Source organism: Triticum dicoccoides, chromosome 5A (assembly GCF_002162155.2).
Source record: "Triticum dicoccoides isolate Atlit2015 ecotype Zavitan chromosome 5A, WEW_v2.0, whole genome shotgun sequence".
Classification (NCBI taxonomy): domain Eukaryota; kingdom Viridiplantae; phylum Streptophyta; class Magnoliopsida; order Poales; family Poaceae; genus Triticum; species Triticum dicoccoides.
This window is the reverse complement of record NC_041388.1, coordinates 569,959,007-569,968,781: the sequence shown is the minus strand read 5'-3', so window position 1 is coordinate 569,968,781 and position 9,775 is coordinate 569,959,007. Positions and strand designations below refer to the sequence as shown.

Sequence of the window (9,775 nt, the reverse complement as noted above, 5' to 3'; positions counted from 1 at the left end):
TTGGCGAGGTGGGACTAAAAATCAGCTTACTAAGAAACTGTAGTACCGGTTCATGACATGAACCGGTACTAAAGGTCTTCGTGGGGGCCCCAGCCTGACCATAGCCTGACACAACCTCATTAGTACCGGTTCATGGCATGAACCGGTACTAAAGGTTTCCCACGAACCGGTACTAATGATGCCCGTCCGCCTAGCCGTTGGAACCGGCACTAATGGTCACATTAGTGCCGGCTCAAATTCAAACCGGCACTAATGTGCTTCACATTTGATCCTTTTTCTACTAGTGAGCATACTATATATGCAAAGTTGCAGCCACCAGGATTGCTACAATAGAGTGTCAATTTCAGTATTCGCTTGATAAGAGGAAAATTCTTCAGTACGTTCAGCAAGTTTCCAAGAACACAATGAAAATCTTTTTAATTGGGATAGTTACCATTTTTGAATTATGGCATATTTCATCTAACCCCTTACACACCCTCAACTTATTAACAAACCAAACTAAAATGAAGGTCGACGGTCAATTTCTTTCCAATTGTTACCTGGAAACACACTCAAAAGTCAAGGACATTAGTTAAATTCCAGGATATGGCATCTAATGGCTCTATGCTATAAATTAGGCAGCTCTGAATCTCTGATATAATTTCATTACAATTATTCATATACCAGATTTCAGTGTGCAAACAAACTACCCAAAATCATAACGCAGACAAACCGGCGGAAAACCAACAGCTCCAAATGTTATCATCAATCAGTGATTTTTGCCTCTAATCTCTGACAGGGAGGCATGAAACTAATCAGATGGAATGGTATATTTATCACGCTCTCATCTGAATCCCACTGTAAATAAACAAAATTATACGCACTTGCCCAAGGATATCAATCAATGTTCTAATGGATAAAACCTCAAGAATATGCAGGACTTCACATCTTAGAAAATACAGGAATACTAAACCAGGATCGCTCCATTTTTTTGGAAGAACCGAAGGCTGGCCCAATGATACCAACATCAATCATGTCGCCCCAACACGAAAACCAAAAATCAATCATCACACTGCCTACCATGTTTTCTTCCATTTTGAGTCACCTACTTCGCTAACGAAAATTGCTTACTCGGATAAAGAAAAAACCACATTTCAATTTGAAAGGAAATCAGATCAAACATAGCGAAAACCTTCTGACGCTCCAAGTCACGTCCACAGAAACGGCCATCGCGTGATAGCCAGCTGCTCTTTCAACCCATGGTGATTCTGAAATCATCCTATGGTTTTCCTAAAAGAGCAAAAAAGAAAGGCATAGAAGTTACAAGAAAATGCACACATGCAGAATTAGGCAGCACATGCAACTTTGTTTTTTCAAAACCACTAATATAAATTACAATGGCATGAGACAACTTCACTGCTAAACCAAAGTGTGCAGATTTTCTTTATGCCTACAGAAGTTAAAAAATGGAACAACTTCATCAAGAAAATGTTTCTCTTCAGTGCACTTATCAAGCTTTGGTGTAACGTTCAGAGTGTATCATGCAGTAGTAGAAACTTATAATTAATTCTATTTGATTTCTAGCAGAAGTGACTTATATCGGTAGTACATTATCTCAAAACCAGAGTCACAATGAACTTATAAGCTGATAATAAATGTCGATCATATCATTGTACTCTCTGACAATCTAAAAGAAGAGAAGGAGCAGATTTGTAAAAGAAAATGCACAGAAACATACCATAGATTACATCTTAACTTTCATGTTCAATAGAGCTTCATCCATTACTGCACCACCATTACATATCAACACATGGCATCTGCTTTGGACATAATACATGATGGACGTAGCCGTCACGAGCATAATCCCAAACCTTTGGCGTTTCTAATTCAAGTGAAAAGTGGTGCTCGGTTTCTCTCCCGTGTTCAATAACATGACTGTTGGGCTGGCATGGAGTGGAGTGGGGTGAGGCGCTGCAATTATCCAAAATTTCACATGCTATCAAGTTATAATAGTAAAGCTTGCCAGAATAAAGATGTGAAAATGACTTCTGTGTATCAGCCCACATGTAAAACATACAAGATTTATTCTGCCCCACAGAGATTAAACCAATGTGATATGTAGAACCCAAAAGACAGAACACTTATTTTTATGAAGAGGCAACTCCTTAAATGAATGTACGAAACACAAGCATTAAACAGGGAATCAGCTGAATAAGAGTTCTTTAACGTGGAGTAGGGAGAGATCAAGTCTGCTTATTTTATCCTATCTCAAAGCGCAACTTATGTGACTTGAAAATTATACTACTCCTTCCTCCGGAAATTCATGTCGCTCGAACGGATGTATCTAGCACTGAAATATGTTTAGATACATCCATTTGAGCGATAAGTATTTCTGCACGAAGGCAGTACTATTTTTTTCTCAAATATGAGCTCAACGGTATAATAACCTGTATTGAGTATAACACACATTTGGTTTGTTAAATTGATGGTCAAAGTTAGATTTTGAAATGTGTGTGTGCTTTTTCGTCACAATTGTGTGTATGTTCTCCCTGAATGATGTAGTGTCATAAAATAATTTCTCTACATAAAACTGAAAGTAGGAACGACAATAGTTTACCAAATGTGCACAATTCTAAAAGATAATTATTCACCTTCAAATAGCATGGAAAATATAAATAAGATGTGAATAGTTTGATAAGAAACCTCTTGCCAAGTCAGTAGACATTATTGTAAGTCATTGCATTTTATCTATAGCTCCATGATCCTCTTTATAATCTGGAAGCTGGAATTGCACAGTAACACATGGGTCCCCAGCTTCTAAGCAGGCTACTTGATTTCTTAAAATATTTTTTAAGTGGAAAAGAATGAACCAAGACATGACTACGTATTACACACCCATCCTTCTTTCTTGGAGCCTCTATACATAGAGACCACATATGAATAGAAATTAGCACGAACTGTTCGCCTAATTGGTTCAGACTGAATATTGACAGAAGGAAATGCCACAATACATGCTTCTCATGCACTGAATATTTATGTGCAAACAGAAATCGGACAACACCAAATTTGACAATTGAATGCCTAAATATCTAAAGCATCAGTCCACGTCAACAAATCAGTCCACATTCTTCAGTTTGTAAAAACTAAAGCAAATGTCTAAATATCTGCATCTAATACAATAGAAATACAGATGAAGAAGCCAACTTCAGTTTGATGATTCATAGGTACCTGATTATCGTTGTATTGGCCAAGAAGTTGGGAATGTTAACTGAAGCCTCGCCGGTTGTGGCTGTGATTTGATTACGACATGGGACGGGAACCCAAGAGACTCTGGCACGCCGCCGCTGCCCCATCTTTCCACTCCCCGTGTGGTGCCTGCCGCCGCCGCTAGGACCTCGCGGCGTCCTGAGGTCGATGAAGTGCAGTCGCCATTGGATCGGACCAGGAGATGGGTTAGAGAGAGACGGATCCGGTGTAAGCAAGGGTGGGGGTGGCCGGATCGGCACCATGGCGCTTGCCGCAGCTCTCCTCTTGTCTAGTTCAACCGCTCGCTGGGCATGGGAGAGGCGGCAGGGCCATGCGGGCCAAGCGAGCTGCAAGCCCGGCAGCGAGGAAGCGAGAGGCGGCGAGGAGTCGTGCGCGCGGGGGGATGGGGGCGGCGGGGCTGTGCGGTTTCATGAGCGAGGAGCAGGGCGTGGGGTGGAGAGCGTTTTTTTCTTTTCTTTTTGAGAAGGGGCGGATAGGATTAGCGATCGATGGCGCGGGGTGGCTTAATTGCATGCCTTGTTGCGTTAAACATAGAGGTGTTTTAGACCCTTGGATCTAATAGATAGACGGTTCTGGTTATTTAGATCTGCCCTTCTCTTTTTTTATAGTGGTAGTAGATAGATGTAAGCCTATCTAATTCAAAGTAAAGTACTTCCTTCGTTCCTAAATACATGATTGATGGCTTAGAGTGTAGATGCATTTTAGAGTGTAGATTCACTCATTTTGCTGATCCATAGTGAAATCTCTACAAAAAGACTTATATTTAGGAACAGAGGAAGTAGCTAATTCCGTGCAGATCATACATGATTGAAGGCAAGTGCACTGAGCTAGTATTTCTTTGGCCGAGTGTGGTTAGTTGGCATAGGTAAAACTAATAGCCATCATATGCTTGCAAAGCATTCATTAGACAACTCTAGGAAGAATATTTTAGGCTGCTAAATATGATTAACGTACAACACCTCGCTGTAGACGAGTAAGAGCTCAACCACTCTCCATTGCCTTCCACTAACGTAGGGTTCTTGTACTACTAAGTTTGGAACGAATCGACCTGAGCTGCATGCAAAACTTTAGCCACAGTTGGTATGCACATGCCGCTACTTGCTATACTTGTATAAGCAAGTTGCTCGTTTATTCGGCCTCTGAAACGGGGAGTGGTGGTCTGTGGCGTCACCTTATTAGTGCTAACAGATTTGAAAGTTTCCTGTTCTGTCACTGATATGAATATTTTAGGACTAATATGCACAGCAGTGCGTTGGCACAGATATAAATGGAAATTATATGCGTGCAAAGCATGCATTGGAGCTAAATATGGTTAACCTACGACATGGCGCTATGGACGAGCAAGAGCCCAACCACTCTCCATTGCCTTCCATCAACGTAGGATTCTTGTACTACTAGTATGTTTGGAACGAATCGAGCAGAGCTGCATGCATACTTAATTAGCCGGTTCGAGTAAATTATGATCAAGTCCTACTCCTGTCACACACACAGATGCACGCCTACTACTATATATAGTTTTTTTGCGGGTACTACTATATATAGTTGGAATACACGCATAAAAAAGGCTGGGCCATTTATACTCTAATCATAAGCATTTGGTTAATGTAGCCTTGATGCGCGACAAGACTTATCTTTAACAAGGAATATGATCAATAATGTTGTGACTTATGTGATACAAACATGCAATTGATGAAATTTATCTTTCAATTATTGGTCAAACTTAAATCCTGGAAATATGTGAACCTTATATTTATGAAAGAAAGGAGTAGTATAATAAAATGTAAACTGCGACAATCTATCTTTCAATTATTGGTCAAATTTAAATCTTGGAAATATGTGAACCTTATATTTATGAAAGAAAGGAGTAGTATAATAAAATGTAAACTGCGACAAGAGGCATCCTTTTGGGCTGTTGTAACATAAAACCGCAACTCTATGGCATACCTCCGTTTTTGTGCATCTACAATACTTGTGGTTCTCACTAGCTTAGAGCAAAAGCGAAGCACACCTCCTGTATTACGGTCATACACCATATTTTAGATAATGTTATTTGTTGACGCAAAAAGTAGTTATCGGTACTGTTATTTTCATTCTTGCCGTGGTCCCATAAGTTTTTCGTGAACCAAGTCGCAAGGGAACCTCGACCGCAGGCTAGGGGTTTATGAGAGAAATGGTGAAAATTAGAGAAAACAGGGGCAATTTCCACACGCGGGAGCACGAACGACTCACGTACGTCAGGCATGGCAAACACAAACGTGCGTGGCTAGATATCACTGACACTAACGCCGCAACACTGACCGACCTATGGCAAACCGCCTTCAGTGGTAATGCTTAATTACCATTGATGGATCGATCGTGGCAACTCAGTGATGATCCCTAAGGACTCTATGCTAGGGAGGGGGGGGGGGACCTTCATCGTCATTTAAATTCAACTCCACTTTTGAAATTTTTGGACGGTAACCGTATTTTCCGGGGACCACCCGAATTTCCGGTTTTCGGTCTGTTTCTATATTTCACGGACCGGAATTAGAAAACTTGGGTGAGGGCCAGACTAGGGGTGGAAGGGAGGCGTAGGCAAGTCAGCTGGCGCCCAGGTGGTGCGGCGGAGGTCCAGCAGGGGCTGGGCGGTGGAGTGGGTAGTACGACAGTGGCGGCGGTCTCAGACTACCCGGATACACAACAAGGGTGGAGGGACAGCGTGAGAAAAAGCGGGGCTCCATGCATGTGGGTTTTTTTTGTGTGGGCCGAGGTTGTCGGAGTCCGATATGATAGTTGTCCGGACGTCCGCAAACCTCCTCTGACTTGCTTTCGGCTTGCGGGAATTCAGACTGATCCGTGGACGTTTTATAGATGGCTTTAGAGTGCACAAATTGTCCGAACAGCACAGTCCGAACGTTTACAGCCGGTTGATGCCCTTAACTGTGTACAATTGTTTCCATCAACCCCCAAACTCCCCAAAACAACGGTGTATACTTTGCTTGACTGGGAGCAATGCAAGGTCTTGAGTACCATGTGGCGTAGGATGCTGAAGTTGGGCGATGCACATGCTCCCTTTTGATCGCGGCCAACTTTTTGTGTGTATCAAACTAGCAATACGCCCTATATAGCTAGCAGCAGCCCACAAGCAGACTCGCACAATTATCGACACCTACCTCCGACACACATCGCCGAGCGCATAGGCATGGCGAGCTCACCGACGTTGCAGTTCACGGTGCGCAGGAAGCCCGCAGTGCTGGTGGCGCCGGCGGGGCCGACGCCGCGGGAGCTAAAGCCGCTCTCGGACATCGACGACCAGACCAGGACGGGCTCCGCTTCCACGTCCCAGTGATCTACTTCTTCCGTCGCCACGGCGGCCGGGACGACGACCCGGCGCCAGTGCTCCGGAACGCAATCGCCACGGCACTTGTGAACTACTACCCTCTGGCCGGCCGGCTGAGGGAGCTTGAAGGCCGCAAGCTCGCCGTTCACTGCACCGGAGAGGGCGTGCTTTTCGTCGAGGCCGACGCGGACGTTCACCTTGACCAGTTCGGTGCCTCCCTGCTGCCGCCGTTCCCGTGCCTCGACGAGCTCCTCTTCGACGTCCCCGGCTCCTCCGACATCCTCCACGCCCCACTCATCCACTTCCAGGTAGCCCGCGGTTTAGAAAAGCTGAAATCTATTCGGTTCAGGAGAATAAAACTTTAAAATTTGAAATAAGTCCATATTTCAACCTCAAACTAGCATCAAAGTTTAATGAACTACAAAACTGTCTAGTTTACAACTCTGAACTTTCAAAACCGGACAAAAAACAACCCTAGATGATATTTGACTTGTTTTGACCGGTTTTGAGACTTTGACCAGTCAACGACCCAGTGCCAACTCATCCGCCACATCCTCGTTTGGTTAAATTTCTACCCAAAAAAAATTGTCCAGAAACCTGTGAAAACATTCTCAAAAATCCACACAATCCTCATCTTAAATCTGGGAAAGTTTCTACAAATTTTGCCAAGCAGAAAAAAATTAGAGCAAAAATTCAAATTTGACCCAAAATGGGTCTGAAGTTTTGCAAGATTTTTTTTTGCTTTGCAACATGTGTTGCAACTTTCCCAAATTTAATATGAGGTTCGTGTGGATATTTGGGGCTTTTTAAAAAAGATTATGGACAATTCTTTTGGGCAAAATTTGACCCAAAATGGCTCTGAATTTGATTTTTTTGCTCTATTTTTTCATGCTCTGCAAAATTTGTCGAAACTTTCCGAGATTTAATATGAGTGTTGTGTACATCTTTTAGAATTTTTTCAAATTTTCTGGACACTTTTGTTTTGCCAAAATTTGACTAGAGGACATGGCGCATGAGTTGGCGCTAATTACTGGGCTGTTGATTGGTCAAAACCATTCAAATACCACCCCAGGGTTGTTTTCTGTCTGGTTTGAAAGTTCAGGGTTGTAAACTAGATGGTTTCGTAGTTTAGGGTTGTGTTCTAAACTTTGGTGGTAGTTTGAGGTTGTAATATGGACCACTCTCTTAAAATTTTACTAAAAAGTATAACTTGTAATTTTTTTTATGATGCATATTTTAGAAAAGTTGTACTGAAGTTGTGCTATTACAAATTGATTGAAATAGCTCAGAAAATCTCAAATCGATTGAGATATATAGAAGAAATAATGCATTCATGCACCAATAATGCAGGTGACACGGCTAGCGTGCAGAGGCTTCATTGGCGTTGAAGATACAACACACAGTGGCGGACGGCCCAGGGATGGTGCAGTTCCTGGCCGCAGTGGCGGAGCTGGCGCGGGGAATGGCAGCGCCCACGGTGAGGCCGGTGTGGGGACACGATCTGCTGATGACCACGCGCGACGATCCGGCGCCGCCTAGAGTATTCACCCACCGGGAGTACGATGACGTGCCGGATAGCAACGACACCAGCGTGCCCCTCTACTCCATGACGCAACACTCCTTCTTCGGGCGTCGGGAGGTCGCGGCCATCCGCACCCACCTCCCGCCTGCTCTCCGCCGCCGCGCCACCACCTTCGAGGTCCTCACGGGATGTCTGTGGAGGTGCCGCACGATGGCGCTGGCCCCCGTTGCGGACGAGGAGATGTGGATGATCTGCCTCGTAAGCATTCGCGGCCAGAAGCAGCAGAGCAGCGGCACCCCATTCATCCCCGTTGGCTACTACGGCAATGCATTCGCGTTCCCGGTCGCCATCTCCACAGCCGCTGACCTCTGCACCAATCCGGTGAGCTACGCCGTGGAGCTGATGATGAAGACCAAGAGGGAGGTGGATGTGGAGTATGTGAGGTCGGTAGCGCGCCTCATGGTGCGGTGGGGGCGGCCGAACTTCACGATGGTGAGCGCGTACGTGATGGGCTGATGGCAGACGTATCCAAGGCCGGGTTCCGTGATGTCGACTTTGGGTGGGGCACACCGGTGTATGCCGGACTAGCCAAGGGCGGCATCCGCGATATCCCTGGGGTCGCCAGCTCCCTTATTGCCGTCAAGAATGCCAATGGTGAGGAAGGTCTTGCGGCGCCCATGTGCCTGCCTCGCCCCGTCATGGCAAAGTTTGTGGAGGAGATGAGAAGGCTGATGCGTCCGGCCGACATGGTTCCCGTGATCAAATCTGCTATCTGAACTGAATCCGGCGGCCTAATGGAAATAAGCCAGCCGACTTTCAAGGCCCTAGAGTTCTGCCTGGTTTACTTTTGTTTGGCTTGCATGTCATACATAAGTTTTAGGGCTTGTTTGGTTTATGCCGCCACGCCAACGTGCGGGGCGAGCCAAAATATTGGCGGAGGTTTTCGCCAACCGCACTTGGCCAGCTCATTGGTAGCAGGCTGCATGGGCACACCAAATGTTTGGCTTCAATCCAAGCAACGCCTAAGAATCTGGTCAACACCAAATATTTGGCTTGGCAAGCCGGGGCGCCCGACCAAACAGCCTCTTACTCCCTCAGTCCTTGAAGTTTTGGGTTTGTCCTAAGTGAAACTTCTTTATGTTTAGCCAAGTCTATAGAAGAATATACCAACATGTAAAACACCAATTTAGTTTTCTTAGATACACCATTTTTTCATACTGTATGTATTTCATGTTGCTGATATGGCAACTTTTTCTACAAACTTGTCAAACTTAAAGAAGTTTGATTTATGACAAAGCTAGAGCTTTCAGAGTAATTTAGAATCATCTAGTCTTGATTTGATTTGTGTTTGCTCATGTGTGCATATTTCAGAGGTAATAGGTTTGTTGTTTGATGTATTGTGAAAGCTGAAAGATTCATGTACCACCTTGTTTTTAACAACATATATAATTTGTTGTGTATTTATAAAACATATTAAAATAAAGCAATGTATTTATTTATCATATTTACCATGCGGCCACCTTGTTTGGCGGTAGAAAAAAGGGCCATATCATGGTGCCGCGTATGCTTCTCAAGCTTGATATCACGCGGGCTTTCGACAGTGTGTCCTGACCGTTTCTACTCCAGGTCTTGACGCACCTTGGCTTTGGGCCACGATGGCGCGAGTGGATATCCATCCTTCTTTCCAC

At 44.5% G+C, this 9,775-nt stretch overlaps 1 long non-coding RNA gene and 1 pseudogene across 1 annotated transcript; one reads left to right on the top strand and one right to left on the bottom strand.

Annotated features, from left to right (window-relative positions):
• Positions 1–1,214: 1,214 nt before the first annotated feature.
• Positions 1,215–3,314, bottom strand: LOC119297916. The gene is made up of 3 exons (XR_005145761.1): positions 3,208–3,314; positions 1,718–1,950; positions 1,215–1,269 (listed from the first exon to the last, which is right to left on the bottom strand). It is a non-coding gene; the product is annotated as an uncharacterized LOC119297916 (long non-coding RNA).
• A 3,113-nt stretch (positions 3,315–6,427) lies between these two features.
• LOC119297914 lies at positions 6,428–9,028 on the top strand (annotated as a pseudogene).
• Positions 9,029–9,775: the final 747 nt, after the last annotated feature.